General features: G+C 36.0%; 1 long non-coding RNA gene across 1 annotated transcript in view; it reads right to left on the bottom strand.

Annotated features, from left to right (window-relative positions):
- Positions 1-5,098: 5,098 nt before the first annotated feature.
- LOC134736417 (uncharacterized) overlaps positions 5,099-12,167 on the bottom strand; it is a 30,303-nt gene continuing 23,234 nt past the window's right edge. Inside the window, exon 3 of the long non-coding RNA XR_010120422.1 lies at positions 5,099-5,252. This is a non-coding gene — a long non-coding RNA (uncharacterized lncRNA). The remainder of the gene's footprint in view (positions 5,253-12,167) is intronic.

Below are 12,167 nucleotides of genomic sequence, written 5' to 3'. Positions count from 1 at the left end.
TAATCACAGTTGTTACCCACATTTTACAAATGGGAAAGTCAAGGCACAAAGATGAGATGTTTCTTGTCCAGGGTCACTCAGCAAATAAGTGATGGAATCAGAAATAAACTCAGGCCACCTGACTGCAGAGCTTTTGCTCTTACTATACTACAATGACTTGAAAAAATATCAAGGAAAATGTGAATAGACCATGGAAGTCATTTCAGGGAAGTGGGATGGCAGTGCCCACAAAGTGGTTTTGCAACATGTTTACCATAGAGATTCTCCAATGTTAAGACTTTTATGCCACTTTATGTGACAATCTTGTTCCTGACTCTAATGAAACCAGCTTCTCTCATTTGCATTACACACTGAAACATGCCATAAATCACACACTGGAGGGCTCTTTGAATCATGGGGCCATATCAGATGGCTCCTCCATGACCTTGGAAATGTATATATTAGGAAAGAAGAAAGATCAAACCAATAGCCAAAGCTTCCACCTTAGCAAGCTATAAAAAGTAAAGTAAATTAAATCCAAAAAAGCAGAATAAATGAAATAATAAAAATTAGAGCAGAAATCAGTGAAATTAAAAACAGAAAATCAGTAGGGAAAATCAACAAAATCAAATGCTGGTTCTTTGAAAAGTAACCACATTTTACGAATGGGAAAATCAAGGCACAAATGTATATTTAATAAAATTTAATTAATAATCCTCTATCTAGGTCTACTAAGAAAAAAACAATAAAAAAGAGAAGACCCAAATTACTAATATTTCATTTCAAAAATAAAAGGGGGGCTAGCAGTACTGAGCCCATGGACATTAAAAGAATAACAAAAGAATATTATTAGCAACCCAATGCCCATGCATTTTATAACTTAGATGAATGGACCAATTCCTTGAATAACACAAATCTATCAACACTCACACAAGGAGAAATATATAACCCAAATAGGCCTATACCTATTTAAAAACTGAATCAATAATGAATGATCTTCTAAAACAGAAAGCACCTGGCCCATATGGTTTTACTGATGAGTTATATCAAACATTTAAAAAAGTAATTATGCCAATTATTTACAATCTTGTTCAGAAACTAAAAGTAGAGGGAACACTTCCTATCACATTGTATGCAGCTAGCATTACTCTTACCAAAACCAGACACAGACATTATAAGAAAAGAAAACTACAACTTGATATCCCTCATTACTATAGATATAAAAATATTCAATAGGATATTTCATACTGAATCCAACAATGTATAAAAAGAATGATACACCATGCAAGTGAGATTTATCCCAAACATTCAAGGATGTTTCAACATTTAGAAACCAAGTAATGAAATATGCTATATTAGCAGGCTAAAGAAGAAAACTTATTATATATGAGCATATCAACGGATCCAGAAAATGCATTTGACAAAATCTAATTCATGATAGTTCGAAACGTTTTAAAATTTATCTTGAGATATCTTCTCTGACTCATGTTATTCAGAAACGTGTCATTTAATCTCCAAGTATTTGGGGATTTTCCAGCTATCTTTTTGTTGTTGATGTCTGGTTAAATTCCATTGTGGTCTGGAAAGAGATATTGTATAATTAATATTCTTTTCAATTTGTTAAGGAATGTTTTATGTTCCAAAGTATTGTTTATCTTGGTGAATATTCCATGCGAGCTTCAGAAGAATAAGTATCCTTCTGTTGTTAGATGGGGTATTATGTAAATATCAACTATATTCAGTTGATTGGTGATGCTTTTCTGTTCAACTATATATCCTTATATAGTTGACTGTTGGATCTGTCGATTGCTATTAGTGTCAAAATCTCAACTATAATAGCTTATTCATAGATTTCTCCTTGTCTTTCAATTTTTGCCTCCTCTCTTTTGATGTCCTGTTGTTAGGCACATGCACATTAAGGATTGTTACATCTTCTTGGAGAATTAACCCTTTCATCATTATGTAGTGCCTTTCTTGATCCCTGATAATTTTCCTTATTCTGAAGTCTGCTTTATCTGAAATTAGTGTAGCTACTCCAGGTGTTTTTTTATTAGTGTTAGCATGGTATACCTTTCTTCATTCTTTCAATCTGAATCTACCCACATCTTTAAATTTAAAGTAGATTTCTTATAGACAACATGTAGTTAGGTCTTGCTTTTGTTTTTGTTTTTCAGTACACTTTGGCCATCTCTGTCTTTTGATTGGTGTATTTAGATAATTCATATTTAAAGTGATTTTTGATATAACTGGCTTAATATCCATCTTATTTTTAACTGTTTTCTGATTATTGCTCTTGTTCTGTGTTTGTTTTTCTGTGTTCCACTCTTTTTCTGCCTTCTCTGCTTTTAATTGAACATTTTATATAATTCCATTTTCTTTCATCTCTTACCATATCACTTATACTTCTTTTAAAAATATTATCAGTGGGTTTACTGGAGTTTGCAATATACATTTACAACTAATGTAACCCACTTTCAAACAACATGTACTGCTTCCCAGATAGTAAAAGTAACTTATGAAAACAGTTTTCCTAATTCCTCCTTCTTATCCCTTATAACATGGTTGTCATTCATTTCACATATCCATAAGCAATAATCACTGAATACATTGTTTCTATTGTTTTTAACTCAATATATGTTAGATCAACTATAATTAAGAAAAATATAATATTTATTTAATTTTTTTCTTATTTAGTCCTTTCTTTATGTAGGTTTGAGTTTCTCATCTGTATTTTTTCTCTAATCTTTTAAACATTTCTTTCAAGGCAGACCTACTGAGAGAGTTTCCTCAATTTTTGTTTACTGTAGAAAAGTAAAGACTAAGAAAGTCTTTATTTTTCCTTCACTTTTGAAGGATAATTATGCAGGATACAGAATTTTAGGTTAGTGGGATTTTTTTTTCAGCACTTTAAATATTTCACTCCACCCTTTTACTTTTCTTTCCTTTTTTTTTTTTTTTTTTTTTTTTTTTGCGTATGTGGTTTCTAAAGAAAGGTGCCATGTAATTCTTGACTTTGTTCTTTTATGTGTAAGGTGCTCTCCCCAACCCTCTTTCAAGACTTTCTCTTTATCATTTATTGTCTGTAGTTTGAATGTGGTATGTCTAGGTATAGGCTTGATATTTACCCTGTCTGGTTTTCTCTGAATTTTCTGGAACTGGGGATTATTGTTTGTCATTAATTTTGGAAATTTCTCAGTCATTATTACTTCAAATATTTCTTCTGCTCTTTTTTCACTTACTTTTCTCCTAGTATTCCCTTTATGTGCATGTTTACACCTCTTGTAATTGTCCCATAGTTCTTGGATATTCTGCCAAGAATATTTTTATTTTATTTTAATTCCCTTTTCTCCTTGCTTTTCAGTTTTAGAAATTTCTATAGGGTTATCTTCAGGATTCGTTCCTCAACTGTGTTCAATCTATTAACTTCTGAGTCCCAGGATGGAGTCAGCTGCACTCAAACCACTTGAGTGGTTTGGGGAACAAACATTGCTCCAAAGAATACTGGGGAGCTATTACCTAAAGGGGAAACAGGTGCAAAACAGATAGTAATGAGAGAAATCAACTGCAGATGCCTCAGAAAACCAGGAAAAGGACAGTTTATGAGGTAGACATCAGAAAATGATAGCTAGACTTCAGTGGAAGACATTTAAAACAACATGGAGGAGTGCAAGATGGACAGGAATATTCAGGAAAGTCTGAAGCGTGGAGTCAGGCAGCCCTTTAGCAATGCGGCTCAACACCAATACTCTGAAAGCATGGTAACATTCAACGATTTGGCATTTATTGTAGTTTCTTATCTGTGCTTTCCATCATGGTAGTCACAGCCACATTTGGCTATTTAAATTTAAATTAGTTTTAATTAAGTTAAAAATTTAGTTCCTCAGTTGCAGTAGCCACATTTCAAGTACTCAGTAACTTTAACATGTGGCTAGTAGCTACTGAATTGCTTAGCACAGAATAGAACATTTTCTTTACTGCAGAAAGTTCTATTAGGTAGCACGGGATTAAACTATCATTTGCATCATTTCAGTTATTTTTCCCAAGAAACATATATGTTGAGACATCATACTTTTCTTTTGCTGGCCAATTTGAAATAATGAGGAAAAGAGAATAGAATAATTTAGCTAATGATAGATCTAATAAAGAATCTCCATTAAGAGGCTTAAGCTCAAACACGAAATTCAATTAAAAATCTTGATTATCTGTCCATGACTACAACAATCCCCCTGAGTGCTCTCTTTTTCTCTTTCTCTAATTATGTCCCATAAAAGTGGAAAATAAGTTGTGATTATTCGAAGCTGGTCAGGTTGAGTAACAGACATCAATTAAGTATCTACTGAAAGAAGAGAACATGATACTGGTTAATCCTTGCTTTTGGACTCCGTGGTCCCCCATTGCTGTTATACAAACCTCGCACAGGGATGTAGGAAACTGTTCTTCAATTGCTCTGTCAGCCATCCACTGGGCACCCTGGATGGTCCTGACAGCATCAAGTGGAGCCTGGAGTTCCAGGACTGCATCTTCTTCTAATTGATGAAAAATATTTACAATTGCCACATCCCCAAATTGTATCAGATATTTCCTATGTTAAGGGAAATATCATGATACACAGATGCTGTCCTTTGGGTTTTACAACTGTAGTAGATATTAATTTGGAGTGTGTTTGGCTCAGTTGTCAGAGAAAATGAGCAGAATGGATGGCAACCAACGTTTACTTAGCCATTGCTTTGGCCAGACTCTGCCAGAGATAACAACAAGGCATTTCATGTTTATTTCACAAGAGATCTATATGATGTAGGGATTATGCCTACTTTAATTAGTCAGAAAACTGAGGCTTAGTAAGGTCAAGCAAGTTTCCAAACATTTCAAATGTTGTCACTAAGTTAAGTGGCAGAGCTGGGATATTAATCCAGTATTGTCTGACACCACTTTTGAGTTCTTTACCACCTGGTATTTCTGCAGTATTTGATGAACAGATAGGGGAGTTTGGCCTTTGGTTGGGATCACCTCTTCTGCTTCATCAGAAGTTTGTACTGATTTCAGTTACAAAGTCCTAAGACTTTGGGCAGTGTTGAATTTGGAGTTTTTGTTTGTTTGTTTGTTTGTTACCTTTGTCAGGGCTATATGTGCAGGAATCTCAGCCACTTCTTGTATGCATATATTTATTGAATCTTCTTTCAGCAGTTATTGAGAATCTATTGTGCAGCAAATGTTGGGGATATAGTGATAAATAAATAAAGCATGGTCTCTGCCTTCAGAGAGCTCACAATATCCTAGAAGAGATAGATATATCAGTAAGCTATTACAAAGCAGGGTAATAGCGATAATCAGAGAAGAAAACATAGGGTACTATGTAGTTTCATCGCAGAGGTGGGCCGACAGGAGGAACAGTCAGGTGCAGGCAATGAGGGGGAACACTGTGGAGAAACTAAAAGCAATAATGGAATCAACTAAATCAATTAAATGTTACATATTTTTTATTATCACCAGGTACTGGCAATTCTAAATAATATCAATTATATTTTAAAAAGCCACTTGTTGGTCTAAGTTCTAAATAATTGTAGAAGTTACATTGAGTTTGAATAATATATACATAAGCAGGAAATTAGTGCATTTTTGTTACATGTTCTTTAAGAAACATTTTATTCTACACAGAAGTTAATCCAGATAACTCCTAGTTATACCGTCAGTCCTCCTCCTCCCATGCCTCCCACCACAAGAAAGATGACAGGGTTAAAGTTACTTCATGCTATTGTGACCACTATTTGTGTTCAAAATAAAAAAAAAAACAGGGAAATAGTACCAACTACAAGTTGTAATTATTTTGTAACAAATAAGAACAGATTTAATTCAAATGTGACATATTTTGCAGATTTTAATAATACCCTCTAAATTGACATTATTCTTCTTTTAAAATTGTGAATTGTCTGTTTTCAAACTAGTAAACAATTTAGGAAACTAATAAGTGTTATTAATTATTATGTGATTTCAACTTAAAATCATTTCATCTTATGGAGGAGAGTTAAAACAATCTTCTCTGGATGTCCAATGCACTAGGCCCAACACTAGTGCTACAGGCTCAACGTAAGGGGCCCCTGACAACCCATGAGCTTGGGAGAGGCTGATACATTAAAAAAACTCAGGATGGCGTAACCCAGGGTATGGGTTGGGGAGTGGTAAGAGCTGAGTCTCGTGAGATAGTAGGAACCAGGTAAGGAGGGCGAGGGATTTAGAAGATTTTGAAAAGGAGAGAGTCATGGTTAGGTTTGTGCATTAGAAAGTACATAGACAAGAAATATGACTGTGGCAGCAGACTGTTGTCTTATGTCACTACTTTTTGTGAACTTTAAAATTTTTAATAACTTGTTTCAGTTATGCTCCACATAACAATATTTTGCTCCACATAATAATATTTTGCTCATCATTAAGTGATGCATGACTATATTTTAAAATAATTTCAGGTTTCAAACACAGATGCAAAAACAGTACAAAAACTGTTCTATATCTTTCACCCACAGTTGCCAAAAGTTAAATCTTAATATGATTGAAACAATATTATTGATAGGCTACTATTATCTAGTCTACAGACTTCATTCAAAGTTCTCCAATTGTCTCACTAATGCTCTTTTTGGTCCAGGATTCAATACAGGTTATGATGCTACATTTGGTTATTATTTTAGTTAATTTCTCTTCCAATCTGGAAAGTTCCTCAGTTTGTCTTTGTTTTTCATGACCTCAGCACTTTTAAAGAATACCAGACATTTATTTTATAGGCTGGTCCTCAATTTGAGTTTGTCTAATGTTTCCCTATGATTTAATTCTGATTTAAATTTTTGGCAAAGATACTGCAAAACTGATCTTGTGTTCCTCTCAAAGTACATATCAAGAGGTACTTGCTAATTTGTGCTATTACTAGTGACATTTATATCACTTGGTTAAGGGGATATATGCTATGTATCTTCATTACAGTTATTTTTTTATTTGTAATTAAGAAATAGTTTATGTAGCATTATTTTGAAATCATATAAATATCCTGTTTCTCATACTTTCACCCACTAATTTTAGCAACCACTGATGATTCTTGTCTGAAACAAATAGTACTGTGATGTTTCTCAAATAGTGATTTTCTATTTCCACTGTTCCTTCTGCATGTATTAGTTGAAGGAAAAATTGTCTCATTTATTCACTTATTCTTTCATTATTTCATTCATAGGTTATATCAGTATAGATCCATCATTTTTATTTTAATCTGGATTGTAATTTTTCCTATTATTTATTTTATTTCTCAAAAATTCCCAGACTTGGTCAATGGGTGTTTCTCATGTTGGTTTCTGTGTCTTTTTAACACGTCCTCAATTTTGCTTGCTCAGAAAAAACTAGTGTAGTGTATATTTTGTTTTTCAAAAAGAGAATTTTATAATATTGTTTCCTTATTCTTGACATCATTAGATCATTTGATACTGTTTCACAGCTCTAGGATGCTCGATTTTGTGCCACCCCTTAACCAGCTCCCACTCATTTTTCTCCTTGTGCTTCAGTTGGGTAATTGCTATTGACCTATCTTCAAGTTTACTGATTTTTTTTTTCCTCAGCTGTGTTGACTTTACTGATAAGCTCATCAAGAGCACTCTTCATATTTGTTACTATATATTTTTATTTTTAGTATTTCTGTATGTATTTTTTTCTTAGAGCATCTTTCTTCAGAAACTTATCATCTGTATATTGTTTATAAATGCTGTCCACTGTTTCCACTGGAAACGTTAGCATATTAGTCATAGTTATGTTTAATTTCCTGTCTGATGATTCCAACATTTGAATCACCTCTTTGTCTGATTCTGCTTATTGCTTTGCCTCTTGACAGTGGATGGCATTTTCTTGCTTTTTAGTATATTGTCATTTTTTATTGAGTGCCAGACATTCTATCTAAACCAGTAGTGGCTGAGGTCAATAGTAATCATGCCTAAAAACAGGCACATTTTTTCTGTTGGGTCATTAGTCAATCAAATTAGGTATTGAGCTGGGTTTGGGTTTTACTGTTTCTATTACCTGTAGCTCACTCTAATTTTAAATTTCTTAGCATTACCTTGTTTTTAGATTGGGGGCTCTGGCATAGGAAAAGGCTTCTCAACGATCCTGCTCCACTCTGAACTGTAAACTTTCCCGTATCTGTGTCACAGCAGTGCTGTCTCTCTATTCTCTTACCTATTCTGTACATGAGTAATATCTTTTTTCAATTATTATTTTCTTCTTTGAGTATTTTCAAAGTTTACTTTCTTATATCTTTCTAAGATTTTTGTTGAGCTGAATATTTAATTTTCTTACTTTTATTCTTTTGTCTTGTATTTGCAAGAGTATTTATGGCTATTCTGTTTTCTTCAAACATTGTTTTAATGTATCCATATATTCTGATAAGTAGTGTTGTTATTTTTTTTTTACAAATTCTATATTTTAAATTTGCTTTTTGCCTTTACATGAGATTTTCTATAAATTCTAGCAAAAAGACATTTTGTGGTTTTTAAAATTTTTTTCTTGGTTATATCTGAGTGTTTTTGCATAGTGATCAGATTGTTGTTCATAATATTTCTACTTTACAAAAGTTAATGCTGATTTCTTTGTTACCTAACTGATCCTAACATAGAATCAATGTTGTGGAGGTCTCGTGATTGATTTCAAGATGATATTCTCTGTTATCAGTGTATAGTCTGTACTATGTGTATCTGTGTGCATGAATCTTGCCTTGTAAATTAAATTGAAAGTCTTTTTCAAATTTTGAGATAAGTGTGGTCTCATTAGCATAATAATATTCATAATTACGTGTTTTACATTACCTATGTTAATGTATTTATCTGATGCATATTCTTTGATCTTTTATTTTTAAAAAATGTTTTGGGGTGTGGAGGAGGAGCAAGATGGTCGAATAGAAGACTTCACTGATAGTTATCCCTGCAGGAACATCAAATTGAACAACTATCCACACAAAAAAAAGTACCTTCAGAAGAATAAAAAATCAGGTGAGTGATCACAGCACTTCATTTTAACTTCATATCACTGAAGGAGGCACTGAAGAGGGTAGGAAAGACAGTCTTGAGTTGCCAATGCCACCATGGGCTAAAGGAGTCTGGGGTTCTAAATAAATTTGAAAGGCAGTCTAGACCACAATGACTGAAATTTCTGAGCAAGTCCTAGTAGTGTGCTGGGCTCAGAGCAAGTGAACTTTAGGGGCAAGCAACCTAGTGAGACACCAGCCTGGATGACCAAGGGAGTGCTTGCACCACCCCTCCCCCAACCCCAGGCAGTGCATCTAGCAGCTCCAGGAGAGACTCCTTCCCTTCGCATGAGGAGAGAAGAGGGAAGAGTAAAGAGGACTTTGTCTTGCAACTTGGATATCAGTTCAGCCACATCACTCATATAGAGTATCAGGTAGAGTTTTGAGGTCCCCATTCCAGGCTCTACCTCCTGGACAACATTTCTAGACACACACTGAGCCAGAAGAGAACCCACTGCCTTGAAGGAAAGGACACAGACCTGAAAGAGTTCATCATCTGCTGACTAAAGAGCCCTTGGGCCGTGAATAATCAGGAGCAACACCCAGGCAGTACTTACTATGAGCCTTGGGTGAGACCTAGAGTTGTGCTAGCATCAGGCATCAACCGGCACATTCTCAGATGCGGTGACTACAGGGAGAGACTCCTGCTTGGGAAAAGAAGAAGGAAGAGTAAAGGGAACTTTGTTTGACAGCTTAGGTACCAGCTCTGCCACAGTGGGGTAGAGTACCAAGCAGGCTTTTGGGATTCTTGATTCCAAAGTATTTTTGGACCTGCCCTGGGAGGGCCAGAGGGGAGCCTAATGCCCTGAAAGGAGAGTTCCAGGCCTGGCAGTATTTGCCACAAGCTGACTCAAGAGCCCTTGGGCCTCGAGTGAACATGGGCAGTAGCTAAGCAGTACTTACCTGGACAGTGGTGGCCATGGAGAGAGATTCCTTTGCTTGCGGAAAGAGGAGGGAAGAGTGGGAATGACTTTGTCTTGTAGCTTAGGTGCCAGCTGAGCTGCAGTAGAATAGAGTACGAGGTAGATTCCTAAGGTTCCCAACTCCAGGTCCTGGCTCCTGGAAAGCATCTCTAGACCTGCCTGGGACTTGGGAGGGCAGGGGGTGGGTCTTGCTGCCCTGAAGGGAACGGCACAATCCTGGCAGGCTAAGCCAAGTGCTGATTGTCGAGTTCTAGGGACTTGACTGAACATAGGTGGTACCAAGGCAGTTGTTACCACGGGCCTTGAGTGAGAACCAGTGCTGTGTTGGCTTCAGGTCTAGCCCAGTGCAGTCATCATGGTAGTGGTCACAGGGGTGCTTATATGACCCCTCCACAATCTTTGGGAAACTCGGCAAAGAGAAAGACTGTGTTTGTTTTGAAGAAAGTGAGAAAATAGGACAAGTGTCTCTGCCTGGTAATCCTAAGAATTCTTCTGGATCTTATCGAAGACCTTCAAGGCAGTACCTCTATGAGTCTGCAAGAGCCACAGGATCACTGGGCATGAGGTATCCCCAAATGCAGATACAGCTACAGTGACTAAAAACTTAGATCACAACACCCAAGTCCCTACAAATACCTGGAAAGCCTTTCTGAAATGAATGGGTACAACAGGCCCAGACTTCAAAAACTACACCGACAAGTATCAAAATCATCCAGGAACACATGATCTCACTAAATGATCTGAATAAGGGACCCGAGACCAATCCTGGAGAGATAGAAATATGTGACCTTTTAGACAGAGGTTTCAAAATCACTGCTTTGAGGAAACTCAACAAAATTCAAGAAAACACATGAAAGAATTTACAATCCTATGAGATAAATTTAACAAAGTGATTGAAATAATTTAAAAGAATCAAGCAGAAATTCTGGAGATAAAGAATGTAATTGACATACTGAAGAATTCATCAGAGTTTCTTACCAGCAGAATTGATCAAGCAGAACAGATAGTGAGTTTAAAGACAGGCTATTTGAAAATATACAGTCAGAGGAGAGAAGAAAAAAAGAAAAGCATATTCACAAGATCTAGAAAATAGCCTCAAAAGGCCAAATCTATGAGCTATTTGCCTTAAAGAGGAAATAGAGAGAGAGAGATATGAGTAGAAAGTTTATTCAAAGGGATAATAGCAGAGAACTTCCCAAATCCAGAGAAATATAGTAATATCTAAGTACAAGAAGTTTATAGAACCACAAGAAAAATTAACCCAAGTAAGGTTACCTTGACTACCTCAAGACATTGAATAATGAAACTTCCAGGGGGTGGAGCCAAGATGGCCAAATAGGAACAGCTCCAGTCTACAGCTCCCAGCATGAAACGAACAAAGTCTCCAAGAAATATGGGACTATGTGAAAAGACCAAACCTACGTCTGATTGGTGTACCTGAAAGTGACGAGGAGAATGGAAAACACTGTTCAGGATATTATCCAGGAGAACTTCCCCAATCTAGCAAGGCAGGCCAACATTCAGATTCAGGAAATACAGAGAACGCCACAAAGATACTCCTTGAGAAGAGCAACTCCAAGATGCATAATTGTCAGATTCACCAAAGTTGAAATGAAGGAAAAATGTTAAGGGCGGCCAGAGAGAAAGGTTGGGTTACCCACAAAGGGAAGCCCATCAGACTAACAGCTGATCTCTTGGCAGAAACTCTACAAGCCAGAAGAGAGTGGGGGCCAATATTCAACATTCTTAAAGGAAAGAATTTTCAACCCAGAATTTCATATCCAGGCAAGGAGAAATAAAATACTTTACAGACAAGCAAATGCTGAGTGATTTTGTCAACACCAGGCCTGCCCTAAAAGAGCTCCTGAAGGAAGCACTAAACATGGAAAGGAACAACCGGTACCAGCCATTGCAAAAACATGCCAAATTGTAAAGACTATCGAGGCTAGGAAGAAACTGCATCAACTAACGAGCAAAATAACCAGCTAACATCATAATGATAGGATCAAATTCACACATAACAATATTAACTTTAAATGTAAATGGGCTAAATGCTCCAATCAAAAGACACAGACTGGCAAGTTCGATAAGGAGTCAAGACTCATCAGTGTGCTGTATTCAGGAAACCCATCTCACGTGCAGACACACACATAAACTCAAAATAAAGGGATGGAGGAAGATCTACCAAGCAAATGGAAAAGAAAAAAAAGCAGGGGTTG

This window comes from Symphalangus syndactylus, chromosome 4 (assembly GCF_028878055.3).
Source record: "Symphalangus syndactylus isolate Jambi chromosome 4, NHGRI_mSymSyn1-v2.1_pri, whole genome shotgun sequence".
NCBI lineage: Eukaryota > Metazoa > Chordata > Mammalia > Primates > Hylobatidae > Symphalangus > Symphalangus syndactylus.
This window is presented reverse-complemented; position numbering and strand designations above follow the sequence as displayed.